Source organism: Taudactylus pleione, unplaced genomic scaffold (genome assembly GCF_031769625.1).
Source record: "Taudactylus pleione unplaced genomic scaffold, aTauple2 ptg000520l, whole genome shotgun sequence".
Lineage (NCBI taxonomy): Eukaryota > Metazoa > Chordata > Amphibia > Anura > Myobatrachidae > Taudactylus > Taudactylus pleione.
This window is the reverse complement of record NW_028284922.1, coordinates 8789691-8804172: the sequence shown is the minus strand read 5'-3', so window position 1 is coordinate 8804172 and position 14482 is coordinate 8789691. Positions and strand designations below refer to the sequence as shown.

Below are 14482 nucleotides of genomic sequence, written 5' to 3'. Positions count from 1 at the left end.
GGGGGTTTCTATCATTATTGTGGGGGCTGGACGGGTCGGCGGCTGCCCGGGAGGCTTGCCTGCATTTCCGAGGGGCCGGGAGCGGCATCCAATATTCGGGAGGCTCCCGGCTAAATCGGGATGGTAGGCAAGCCTGACTATATCACTATATCTATATCACTATAGCACTGTATCCATCCTGCACTATAACCGACTCACACTGTACCCTGTACTTTATCCGACCTGCACTGTGTTCAACCCACACTGTATAAGACACTGTGGCCCTGATTCAGAGCCGGACGCTCTGACAGAGCGCTCACTCTGAATCAGAGTCGGGCTTTTGTTTTTTTAGAATGGCCTCCTGGCCGCTCGCATAGCTGTGGGTGACCACGTACAGCTATTGCAAGCGACCATCGGGCTTGCGACAAGACCCTTGTGGTAGGGTCTCGTTGCCGCAAGCCCCAGAGAGATTTCAGCTCTAACAGAGCCGGAATCTCTCCATTGACATCACTTGTGATGTCAGTGGGGCCGCCCCCAAACGGGAGGCATTCTCAGGGGAACTCCTCCGTTTGGCCAGCCACGCCCCCGGCCCGCCTACCAAAGGGGGCGAGCTGCCGATGTTGAGTGCCCATTGCCATCCGGGTCTTGCGCATGTGCACGACGGAGCCGGCTCCATCATGCGCATGCCCAGTGGGCCACCAACGACCCAGTTGCGAGCGCTCAGCGCTTGCGACCGGGTCTGAATTAGGCCCTGTATCCGACCTGCACTGTACCCTGCACTGTACCTGACCTGCACTATATCCGACCGCCCTGTATCCAACATGCACTGTATCTGACCCACACTGTATCTGACCCGCACTCAGGCCCAGAGATAGGGGGGTACAAGGGGTACACCTGTGCCAGGTCCCGAGGTTCTGAGGGACCCCAAAAGCTTAGGGGCACAGAGAGCATCTGCTGCGGGTCAGGGGCTAGCAGTAAATAATAAATTCCCCGCCGCCGCCCGCCTGGCAGCTGGCACTTATAACTAAAAAAAAAAAAAAGTAATACCCCCGGCTCCCCCCAGGTTGGTATCCCCGGCGGCCCCACCATCACCTGTACTGCGTCATAGCATCACTGTGTGCCGGCTCTCCTTGTGTCCTTGGCCTGCTGCTATGCCTACGATGTCGGAAAGGTATAATATAGACGTCTATCTCCGTCCACTTAGGAGCAAGGAGTCCCGGACATGGAACCGGCCGCCATGCTGAGCACACAGACAGGCCAGTCCAGTAGTTCAAACTGTGCCTGCAGCTCTGCACCTCCAATGTCTGCCCCAATGGATGTTTGTTGGGGTAAGTGACATCCATGAGAGACAATGGTTTATTTATGATTGATGTTAACAAAGTGCCGCTTTTCTTCATTTTACATAGTTTTGTGTGTGTATATATATATATATATATGTATCTGTGTATATATATATATGTGTGTATATGCTCTTCCATTTCTATTATTAGGTCCTCTACTAGCAGAGGTCCACCTAATTGGTGCAGCTGAACCAGTGTATGCGCGAAATAAAGGTTCATATATATATCAGGGTTGCCTACCCTCCCGATTCGGACGGGAGCCTCCCGATAAACGGGTGCAGCTCCCGCCCCCCCGGAAAGGCAGGCAAGCCTCCCGCCTGCCGCTGATCCTCCGACCCCCCCTCCGAATTACCTGATAAACCCCCGCAGCGGGGGGGCCACTGACGCGAATCGCGTTATTTTGGTCCCGCCACCTGCTTTGCAATGCCTATTTTTCCGGCATTGTGTAGCTGGGGCGGGGCTAAAATTACGCGATCGCGTGGCCCCGCCCCCTGTCACGCCCGCAAACTGACCTCACCTCATTTGGACCCACCCCCTTTTGCCAGCCACGCCCCCTGTGTTGCCGATCTGGCTGCTCCCTCCCGGAAGGAGCAGCCAGATTGTCAGCAAGTATGATATATATATATATATATATATATATATATATATATATATATGTGTATGTATATATATATAATATATATATATATATATATATATATACAAATAGATCCACACTCACGTTTTGCTGTCAGTATTGCTTGGGTCGCAAGCTCAAACGGGCTCAGCAGCTCCAAAAGTATAAGAACATATCGAGCGCACTCACCAGACTTGTAAATGTAGTAAAGATTTATTAATAGAAAGCCAACATCAGTAGTCCATCGACGTTTCAGTCCTTGTTAGGACTTTTATCAAGATAACACAGCACGGTGTCCCCACCTCCCTAATATACCTCCCCAAACAACCAGGGCGGTAACTCCCGCAGTGAACAAGATACACCTGTGTCATACAGACAAACATCAAACAATTATCATATAAAAACACAACACATATAACATAGACAAACACACAATATGCGGCTATATGTTGCTGCTTTAACATACCAAAACAGCATACACGGAAACTGACCTGTTATTTAAGAGTTACATTGCATCATTGGCACACAGAACTCTAACATGCATACCACAGCGGGACGCAAACAACCCGGTAACCTAGCAACCAAACGACTGTGTCCAACTCCGGACACAGCTGACAGTCACCCCTTATGTTTATAGCAAAACAAATTATAGTAACAGGATTTAATCAGTATCCATTAGCCCAATAATGGTATAGCTTGGAGTATTACTCCGCATTATATGTACATCACTATTCCACATAAACAAGAGATCTTAGACCAAAAATAAATAATGAAACCCAAATACCAACATAGAAACAGACCATACAATGCATAATATCCATTTAAACATAGTGCACTGTTGAATAAGTTGTTAACACTGAGATATGATCAAAGACTGTATAAAGAGCCAAACCCAAACAAAAATTAACTAAAAAAATAAATAAAAAAATATATATACTGAGAAAATTATATATAAAAAATAAAAAATTAAAGTTATGGACATCCACATGTTGCACAGGGAGCAGGTACAAATCATTCCCTATAATTCCATCCATGAGCATCATGACGAAAAAATCAATCCAGGAAAATTCCAAGATGAACTGAGTCATTCAATCCTCGTGGCCATATTGTATCCAAGTCATGAATCCATCTCGCTTCTCTACGAAGTAACATCCTTGCTCTGTTTCCACCTCTAGTGGGTGGTGGTATATAATCTATCACCATACACCTTAAGGTGGCCAGTGTATGTTGGAACTCCAGAAAGTGTTTGGCCATAGGTTTGTCTGTTAGGCCTGTTGATAAAGCAGATCTGATCGATGATTGATGGTTCACCATTCTCTCACGGAATGGACGAACCGTCTTCCCCACATATACAAGCAAACATGGACAACTTAAGGTATAAATCACATAGTCAGAGGTCATATCTCAGTGTTAACAACTTATTCAACAGTGCACTATGTTTAAATGGATATTATGCATTGTATTGTCTGTTTGTATGTTGGTATTTGGGTTTCATTATTTATTTTTGGTCTAAGATCTCTTGTTTATGTGGAATAGTGATGTACATATAATGCGGAGTAATACTCCAAGCTATACCTTTATTGGGCTACTGGATACTGATTAAATCCTGTTACTATAATTTGTTTTGCTATAAACATAAGGGGTGACTGTCTGCTGTGTCCGGAGTTGGACGCAGTCATTTGGTTGCTAGGTTACCGGGTTGTTTGCGTCCCGCTGTGGTACGCATGTTAGAGTTCTGTGTGCCTATGATGCAATGTAACTCTTGGATAACAGGTCAGTTTCAGTGTATGCTGTTTTGGTATGTTAAAGCAGCAACATATAGCCGCATATTGTGTGTTTGTCTATGTTATATGTGTTGTGTTTTTATATGATAATTGTTTGATGTTTGTCTGTATGACACAGGTGTATCTTGTTCATTGCGGGAGTTACCGCCCTGGTTGTTTGGGGAGGTATATTAGGGAGGTGGGGACACCGTGATGTGTTATCTTGATAAAAGTCCTAACAAGGACTGAAACGTCGATGGACTACTGATGTTGGCTTTCTATTAATAAATCTTTACTACATTTACAAGTCTGGTGAGTGCGCTCGATATGTTCTTATATATATATATATATATATATATATAATCTTTTTAATTGTAAATATATATTTATAGTAGTGGTGTGCACCGGCCACTTTTCGTGTTTTGGTTTTGGATCTGGATCTTTCTTCGTGTTTTGGCTCTGGATTGGTTTTGCCAAAACCACCCTTCCGTGTTTTGGGTTCTGGGTTTTGTGTTTTGGATCTGTATTTTTTTGGAAAAAGAGCATAAAAACAGCTAAAATCACAGAATTTGTTTTTGATTTGTTCCTACGCTATTATTAACCTCAATAACATTCATTTCCACTCATTTCCAGAGTATTCTGAACACCTCACACCTCACAATATTGTTTTTAGGCCAAAAGGTTGCACCAAGGTACAATAGCTGGATGACTATGCTTAGCGACACAAGTGGGCGGCACAAACGTGGCCCATCTAGGAGTGGCACTGCATTGGCAGACAGGATGTTAGTTTGAAAAACTAGGCCCCAAACAGTACATAATGCAAGGAAAAAAAAGAGGTGCATGATGGAATTGTCCTTGAGCCCTCCCATCCACCCTTATGTTGAATAAACAGGACATGCACACTTTAACAAGCCAATCATTTCAGCGCCAGGGTCTGCCACATGACTGTGGCTGAAATGATTGGTTCATTTGGGCCCCCACAAAACAAGCTGGCAATTAATCTGTCCCTGCACAAACTGGCTCTACAGATGCAAGATGTCATCCTCATCCTCATCCACCAATTCCTCACCCTCTTCAGTGTTGTCCTCATCCTCACAGAGTATTAATTTGTCCCTGCTGGAATTCACCACCACAGGTCCCTTTGTACTTTCTGGAGGCTGGTCTTCCTGGAAGAATCGATAATTCATTTTGATGAACATCATCTTCTCCACATTTTGTGGAAGCAACCTCCTACGCCTTTCGCTGACAAGGTTCCTGGCTGCACTAAAAACTCTATCGGAGTACACACTGGAGTGGAGGCAACTTAGGTAAAATAGAGCCAGTTTGTACAGGGGCCTCCAAATTGCCTCTTTTTCCTGCCAGTAGAGGTCTAACATGTTTACTTGGATGCTGTCACCGATGTAATCCTCCACCCTTCTGTCAATGGTGACTGTATCATATGCAGTGACAGTAGACATGTCAGAAATTGTTGGGAGGTCCTTCAGTCCGGAACAGATGTCAAAACTTGGTCCTGCCTGCCCTGCATCATCGCCAGCGGGTTGCTTAGGATATCTAAGTTGTTTCCTGGCAGCCCCAGTAGCTGGAGAAAATGAAGAAGGAGCTGTTGACGTGTCACATTCCGCTTCAGCCGACAGTGTTTTCACCAGCAGGTCTTTGCACCTCTCCTGGCTTGTGTCCTCTGGAAAGAGAGACACCACATAGGCTTTAAACCTAGGATCGAGCACGGTGGCCAAAATGTAGAGGTCTGATTTCAACAGATTGACCACCCTCGAATCCTGGCAAAGCGAATGAGGGGCTTCATCCACAAGTCCCACATACTGAGCAGAATCGCTCCATCTTAGCTCCTCCTTCACTATCTCCAGCTGCTTCTACAAAAGCCTGATGAGGGGAATGACCTGACTCAAGCTGGCAGTGTCTGAACTGACTTCACGTGTGGCAAGTTCAAAGGGCTGGAGGACCTAACACAACACAGAAATCATTCTCCACTGCATTTGAGCATACCCCTTCCTTTACCTATGTCATAGGTGGATGTATAGGCTTGAATGGCCTTTTGCCAGGTGATGGCCGGGCAGGTTCAAGAGTGTTTGCTGGTGCTCGAGTCTTCGGCACACAGTGGCTGAATAGCAAAAGTGGCTTGAAATTTTTCGGGCCACCCAAAGAGTCTCCTGCACGTCCTTGTCGTTTTTCAGAAAATTCTGCACCACCAAATTTATTCTGTGAGCAAAACATGGGACATGCTGGAATTTGCCCAGATGTAATGCCCGCACAATATTGGTGGCATTGTCAGATATCACAAATCCCCAGGAAAGTCTAAGTGGGGTAAGCCATTGGGAGATGATTGCCCTCTAAGAGGTTGTCAGCGGTGTGCCTCTTACTGAAACCAATGATACACAGCGTAGCCTGCCTTGGAACGAGCTAGCATTTCTGAGATGCTGCTACTGGTGACGCTGATGCATCTACCCAGTGGGCTGTCACAGTCATATAGTCCTTAGTCTGCCCTATTCCAGTTGTCCACATGTCCTTGGTTAAGTGGACATTGGGTACAACCGCATTTTTTAGGACACCGAGGCCACTTTTTCTGATGTCTCTGTACATTCTCGGTATCGCCTGCCTAGTAAAGTGGAATCTAGATGGGATTTGGTACTGGGGACACACTACCTCCATCAATTGTCTAAATCCCACTGCACTAATGGTGGATACCGGATGCATATCTAACACCAACTTAGCTGTCAAGGCCTCAGTTATCCGCTTTGCAACAGGATGACTGCTGTTGTGCTTCATCCTCCTTGCTAAGGACTGTTGGAGGGTCAATTGCTTAGTAGATGATGAACGACTCCCAGCAGCAACAGCAGTAGGCGTAGCAATGCAGGATCCTCCGGAGGAATGCCGCATAGGAGACGAGTCAGTCATGCCAGTGACATGGCCTGCAGGACTACTTCCGATCCTGACTGAGGAGGAAATTGACGAGGAAGGAGTTGACGGTGTGGTTTGCAGGCACTTGGATACAACAGGGCAAAGGGATTTAGGTGTCCCTGGACTGCTTACGGTTTTAGCCACAGTTTCTGAACTTGATAGTATCTGTTTATGAATGCACTGCAGGTGACGTATAAGGGAGGATGTTCCTAGGTGGTTAGCATCCCTACCCCTACTTATTCCACCTTTACATACGGTACATATGGCAAGACAGCTGTTCTCCGGATTTGGACTGAAATATTTCCAGACCAAAGAGATGGAATGTTTGGTCTTCTGCCCAGGCATGACCGTGATGGGCTTTTTCATCCCACGGACAACAACTGTCTCCCCTGGTGTCTCATATAAATAAACCACATCACCATCAGAATCCTCCTCGTCAACTTCCTCCTCAGTGCCAGCTACACCAATATCCTCATCCTGTTGTACTTCAACAGTGACATCTTCAATTTGAATATCAGCAACTGGACTGTGGGTGCTCCTTCCAGCACTTGCAGAGGGCGTGCACTTGGTGGAAGAAGCCACCTCTTCCTGTCCAGTGTTGGGAAGGTCAGGCATCACAACCGACGCCACACTTGGACTCTCCTTGCGGGATTTGTGATATCTTCTTAGAAGGGTGCACAGTTCTTTGCTGTACCTTTGCCAGCTTAACTCTTTTCATCTTTCTGGGAGGAGGAGGGCTTCCATCGTCATGTGAAGCTGAACCACTAGTCATGAACATAGGGAAGGACCTTAGCTGTTCCTTGCCACTCCGTGTCGTAAATGGCATATTGGCAAGTTTACGTTTCTTCTCAGACTATTTAAATTTATTTTTTAAGGTCATTTTACTGAACTTTGGCTTTTTTGATTTTACATGCCCTCTACTATGACATTGGGCATCGGCCTTCGCAGACGACGTTGATGGCATTTCATCGTCTATGTCATGACTAGAGGCATCAGCTTCAGCACTAGGAGGAAGTGGTTCTTAATCCTATTTCCCTATTTTATCCTCCAAATTTTAGTCCTCCATTTATGTGATATTGATACGTGCGTCTAAGGCGCACACAAACACAGAAAAAAACACTTGATTTATTTGGGCACTTGGGGTTACACTGCCCTTCAACAGACCAGCCGGCCCTTGACTTATGACTCAGGCGCACGCTTGGCGCTGCTACTTTGTTGATGCATGTGCGGCTAACACGCACACAAACATAGAAAAAAAAAATATTTTTTTTGCACTTGGAGGGGAGCACCCCTGATGGACAGAACACCCCCTGGACAACTCTACAGCACCCCTTTAGGACTACAGTGACACAGGAGCCACTGAAGCCCCCCTCTTCTGTCTGCACACAGCTCCTATGGACAACAATGCCTTTATGGGACAACAGCACTACACAACACAACCCAGCCAGCCCCTATGGACTTTGGACATAGCCCCCATGGACAACAGCAGCACCAGCACAGCAACCCCCACCCTCCCTCTTCACTGTCCACAGCTGGAGTGAAAAACGGCGCAGATGCTGGGACCTTTTATAGAATCCAAACCTGTGAGAATCTGACAGCGCGAGGATTACGTTTTGCCTCGTTCTGGGAACCGAGTCTGGCGGGAAAACCCGAGCCAGACTCGGTTCCCAGCTCGGATCGGTGGGCTCAAGGGGGTTTCCGATTTCTAAAATCCGAACCTGCTCATGCCTAATCAGAATATATACTTTGCTACAATATACATAATGTTCTCGGACTCTATCACATTGGGTGAGTTTAAAAAGTGTGAGAGTTTACTGCTAAACTCTCACATTTTCTACACTTTCACCCTATTACATTTGGCCCAAATGCTAATGAATATGGCCCTCTGTATCATTTTACTCTTTTGTTTCTCCTCTGTCTCCCTCCATGTCGCTCACTTCCCTGGGGCAATGTTTGTCCATGCTGAACCTGTCACTACTCACCCTCCCTGTGTCAATAACAAATCAGATCAGGAGCTTTAACCGGTTGCTACTTGTACACAGTAAATAAAGCCAAACTGGCATGTGAAACAGTTTGTTAAAGTTCTGTGCTGATCTGCTGCCTGTACAGGCTAATTTATGCTTCACTCATATATCAGATTTTAGAAGTTTCTTTTTAGTTTGAATTGAAAATGCCAGCTAAGACCTTAGTGAGGTTTTGGTTGCAGTTAATTTGAAATTATTTGGTATAAGTACTGTTGCACAATGCGATAGTGGTATGGTGCTCTGAAATGACAAAGAACAATGGCAGTATTCCCCTCGCCCCAGTGACAGTAGCCGTGGGCCACTGGATGCCGGGGGAGGTGGTGATGTACTAATTGTATCACTAGAGTAGGTGGAGTTAGCATCACGGTGTGAAATCACTGGCAGCTCCAGGTACAACATGGGTCACATGAGGGACCAGGGTGTTTACTGTGAGATACAGGAGAGTTAACACCATATTGCCATGGACCCTGGACAGAAAGAAAGGATAGTCCATGGTCTTTGGAAATAGGTCCGTAGTCTGCATCCATGAGGGACCGGTATAAGAGATGTGAGGGAAGTTGCCCCCACATTATAAGGAGTGGGAATCAATGCCTATTTTCAGTGAACCTGTATTTATTCTTCTATGTGTGGTTTCATATTTCTGCCTATAATTATTTTTTCTTGGCAGGAAATGAACTGAACCCATACATACATGTATACATAAGCAGAAACGTCCTTACATGCTCTCTTTCTAGCACTGCTCCTTCTCATTGCTTCTCACACAAGCCTAGAGATGCAATCCCCACTATCTTGTTTCACCTCAAAACTTTTCTTCTGCCTCTTATTTCCAACCCCTCCCACCATGTGCACATTACTCTGCTGCTCTCCCTCCTCTTTTCCTGTGCACATTGGAAATGGAAATCTGTTTGTAGTAGATATACTATATAGCCCACATTGATCTAAATTACAAAAATACATATAGATTTGTGTCCATAAAGTCGGCACTCCCATACAAGTAGTACAAGCCAAGGTGCCAGTCAGAGATAGATCAAAAGAAATAACAAGGCAGCGGTACTCAGCAGACTTCATAAAAAACAATATGAAAACCAATCCATTATATCAATGTTTCGGGTTTATTACAACCCGTCATCAGGATACAGATGATGGGTTGCAATAAACCAGAAATGTTGACATAATGGATTGGGTTTTTTATGTATAGTTTTTTACGAAGTCTGCTGAGTGCTGCTGCCTTGTTACTAATTATATATATCTCATACAAACTCGGCACTCACTTGCTTTTCAAACTGCAACTCATTTGAATACAGGGAATGTTGGTTCCAAAATATTGCAATAATTTGTTAAACTGACCACCACTTCATGGTCATTCCCATCTGGCCATTCCCTACACTGATTCTCAGATAAATGATCTTGGTCTGAAACCTTTGGATCAAGCTTGCATACATTTTAAACTTGAATATGGGTCCAGGACCACACCCAGGGATATCAGTTAATAAGCACCTGGAGATAGACAAAATTAGTTTCTTACATTTGAAAAACAGGGTGCCCTAGCAAGTGTGACCAAAAAATGTAAATAAATGACTGGCTTCATCCACGGCACTCAACCATCTGGGGTGCCCTTGGTACAGATGTGCCCAGCTAGTTTGTTGCTCCATACGCTATGTAGTGCACCACACAAGGCGCACCACACACCATGCCATAAGTCGCGCCACACAGAAAGTTTCGTAATGTAGCATAGTGCTGGAAAAAAGTCATAGCGTGTAATACAACTTTTTGTCCACCAGGTGTCAGTTTTCCTAAACTACACAGGGCATGCGTCTGATTTCCAATGCATGTTCTGTATCACCGCCCGATGATTGGCTGACAGAAGTGGTGATTCGGTACACTATACAGTAGTACAGCGTTTTCCACATGGAATTAGGAGTGTATAATAAAGCTGTAGAAGAATGTCTAATAAAGTTTGAAATCATTATGCTCTGTATTACACACTGACTGTGTGGTTGAAATTGCACACTTCCGCAAATGTAAGTACTGTCGGCACTGTTCCAGACTTAGACATTGTAGTGATTTAATTACTTTAAGAACTACTGTAGTAATGGGATAAGGCATGTGGCCTAGGAGGCTAATGCCTAGTCTCACTGCTTCTCTCATCTCCTTGTCCCGTGGGTTCGAGACCTTGAAAATATATATACATAAATATATATTTTTTAAATCTTCACTTACTCAATATTCAATACATTATCCACAACTTCCAACCACCTGGCATTTCTATGCTACTTTATGCCACTGTGTGCTCAAGAAAGGGGTGTATTTCGCTCCAATACAGTACCCATGTAGCACAAAGATAGTCGTGCTACAGTATGGCATTTCGAGTCTATTTCTACTGTGCATGCCCAGTGGGTCGGGAGTCAAACACAGCAAAAGTGGGATGTCTGTATTACAGTACATACTTTAAAGCGCAAACTTGCGTCAATGTAGGTGCTGTCCCAGACTAGGACACTGTAGTGATTTCTCATGACCAGTAACTGGTAGTGGGCTCTGTTTGAGAGAGAGATATCTGCATTACAAACTGACTGTGCGTTTAAAGCGTCAATGTCTGCACGGTTGGCGCTGTGGTGGCTGTCAGCCAGCTCCGAGGGGTTACAAATTGGATCTCTGGTGCATGCCCAGTGGAGGCGTTGCAATGGGATTTCTGGCACATGCCCAGTGGAGCCAAGCCATACAGTATGCCATGTAGTGCTACAGTATGCCTTGGCATATGGAAGATCACAACACTGTGCGTGTCCAGTGGGTCAGGAGTCAAACACAGCAAAAGTGGGATGTCTGTATTACAGTACATACTTTATGTATAAAGTAGCGGCCATCTTGTGTTTGCTCAGTGGCCATCTTGTTTTTAGTCACAATATTGCTGTGTCTTATGTCCCGCTGCCACAGTACTGTATGCCCCATCCTTTGCCCATAGCCGTAGACTCTTATTGCGTATAGAGTTTCTATCACACACCTTTTACCACTGATCGTTTACTAGCCTCCCGCTGCCCCCTTAAGTCTCCCATGGCCGTCTTGTCATAGCGGCCATCTTGTGTTTGCTCAGTGGCCATCTTCTTTTTAGTCGCAATAATGCTGTGTTTAATGTGCTGGTATGTCTCTTTCGTAGACGCATCTTTGCGTATTAAGGGGCATATCTATCAAAGTACAGTATGTTTAGCCCTGGTCCATACAGTATGTCTGGTTTATATATATATACATATATATATATATATATATATATATATGTATATATACAGTATACATATATATATATACACATACATATATACACACACTAAGCAGTGTTAGGAGACAGTGAAATGAGAAGGTTGTGTTTGAAAAATTAAATTTGGGAGCTGATTGGTTGGTACCTTATCTCTTTTCACTGTCTCCTAACACTGCTTAATAAATAGACCCCTGAGTTTCTATCTAGCATGGCCACATTTCACATACCCTGTTTACCGCTGAATGCTCCATAGCCCCCCACAGCCTCGTGCCTATCTTGTGTATGCTTGGTGCCCATCTTGTGAGTTGCAATATTGCTGTTTCATACTGACCCATTAACATTACAGTATGTGCTGCTACAATGTCCCCGGCCCTAGACGCATATTTGTGTATCCAGTTGTATACTGTATATTGTACTTCTCAACATGCAGTACTACTGTATACTGTATATCTGGTTAAACAAAATATATATTTTTTCTGGCCAGAACATTTGAATTGCTCTGAGGGTGCCCATGACCATAATTATCATACAGTATGTTACGGCTGATGTAAGAATGTAATACCCCCCTGTGTTCTAAACTACAGTATGTTATACAGTATAATGTAATATATATTTTTAAGATACTGAACATTATATTCTGTATACTGTCTGTATACTCTGTAACAGTATTTCTCTTGTTCTCTCCACAGTTTTTGTCGACAAAAATCAGCAAATCCATGAGCAAGATCATTGCAAACATGAAAAAAGAACACAAAACAACACAACAGATCTAGGCCTGGCTGAAAGTGAGTGGTGTTGTTGTTAGTTTACAGACTTTGCGCTATCATGCATTTGAGAGAACGTGGCCCAGATATAGATTTCCTTCTAAATGCACATGGTAGGTACTTTACAGCAACCTTTTTTTTAATTATACTGTATGTTGCTAGATTGCTACTGTACTGTGGGCCTGATTCAGAGCCGGACGCTCTGACCAGTGCGCTCGCTCTAAATCAGGGCCGGCCTACCTAAAATTGGAGCGGCCTCCCGGATGCTCGCATAGCTGTGGTGTCAGTGTTCCCATAAGAACGCCACCGTCTGGGCAGCCATGCCCCCGGCACGCCCACCAAAGGGGACATGCTGTCACTCACCATCGACAGCACACCCCCTTTGGTGCAAGACCTATAATGACGGCTACCCCGTCATTATTCTGGTCTTGTGCATGCACATGACGGAGGCGCCTCCGTCATGCGCATGCGCATTTGGGTAACATCGACCCGCTTGCGAGTGTACAGCGCTCACGAGCGGGTCTGAATGAGACCCTGTGTTCCAATTTCAACACAAACTATCCAATAATTTCTATATGTTCTGTATGTGTTCTACCATAGGAGCGTCAAAGAGATTGTGCACAAATTAACTTGTGAGGATGATGAGCGTACAGCTTTACAAATAAAATGTATTCTAAAAGCAGAATGTGACCTCGACATCTCCTGTTCCAGTATCAAATGGATGCATAAGGAACTGGGATGGACTTTTGGCCCTACAAGGTACGTAAAATACTATAGTGTACAAAAACGCACAAATGCACTATTTTATTCTGTAAACTGTCCTTAATAATGTAATGCACTGATTTACATGACTGTAAACTAAAACGTATTTTTATTCCACAGGATGCATCCCATGATAAGGGATGTTAATAAAGAAAAGAGAGTTGAACAAGCACGACGTTGGATAGAGAGTGGAGAGAATTTAATGATGTCATTTTCACAGATGAAACTTCGGTTTCTCTCGAGAGGTTCTCAAGACTATCCTACCGGAACTGTCTCACTTAAACCACATCCTAAGCATCCATTAAAGATCCATGTATGGGGAGGTATATCTCGTTGGGGTGCAGGACCAATCTTAATTTTTGAAGGTACAGTACAGTAATGTTTGTTGTAAAAATTATTTATAGTCCTGTACAGTGTGCGCTTGTTACTGACAATAATTTCTCATCTCTTTAGGCACCACTTCCAAGAACAAATAGTAGATGGCTGTCTGGTGCCATTTGTGAGAAAATGCTTTCCATCAGGACATCGATTATTCCAGGATAATGATCCAAAACACTTGGCTTCAGCTAAATTCATGGAAGAGAGAGGTATAAATTGGCAAAGTACACCACCAGAGTGAGTATTGACCTACTATATTAACTGTTTATTGTACAATAAAGTATGTATTGTACAGTAATTATTCTAGTGCGCTTTTTATTAAAGTACTGTGACTGAATATATATTTTTTTACTTTCCTGTAGGTCACCGGACATTAATCCCCTTGAATTGGTCTGGGCCCAGGTGAAGAAGTTCATCAGGTCTGGTATGAAACCAAATACTAAACAGGAACTTTTGGATGAGATAATGAAGTTTTGGAAAACAGTATTGACACGTGCCCAGTGTAACAATTATATTGATCATCTGTAGAGTCTTACCAGTTGTCATCAAAAGAAAGGGTCAAGCAACTGCTATATAGCTTATACAGCGCTGTACTGTATGCTATATAATTAGTAATGTGGAGGAGGGGTTTAACTTCCTCTTTTCAGTTCGTGATCTGGACTGTTAAGTACTGTACACTGTGTCCATACTGTA

General features: G+C 44.2%; 1 pseudogene; it reads left to right on the top strand.

Annotated features, from left to right (window-relative positions):
• The first annotated feature begins 2909 nt into the window (after positions 1–2909).
• Positions 2910–13950, top strand: LOC148501330 (uncharacterized; annotated as a pseudogene).
• The last annotated feature ends 532 nt before the right edge of the window (positions 13951–14482 follow it).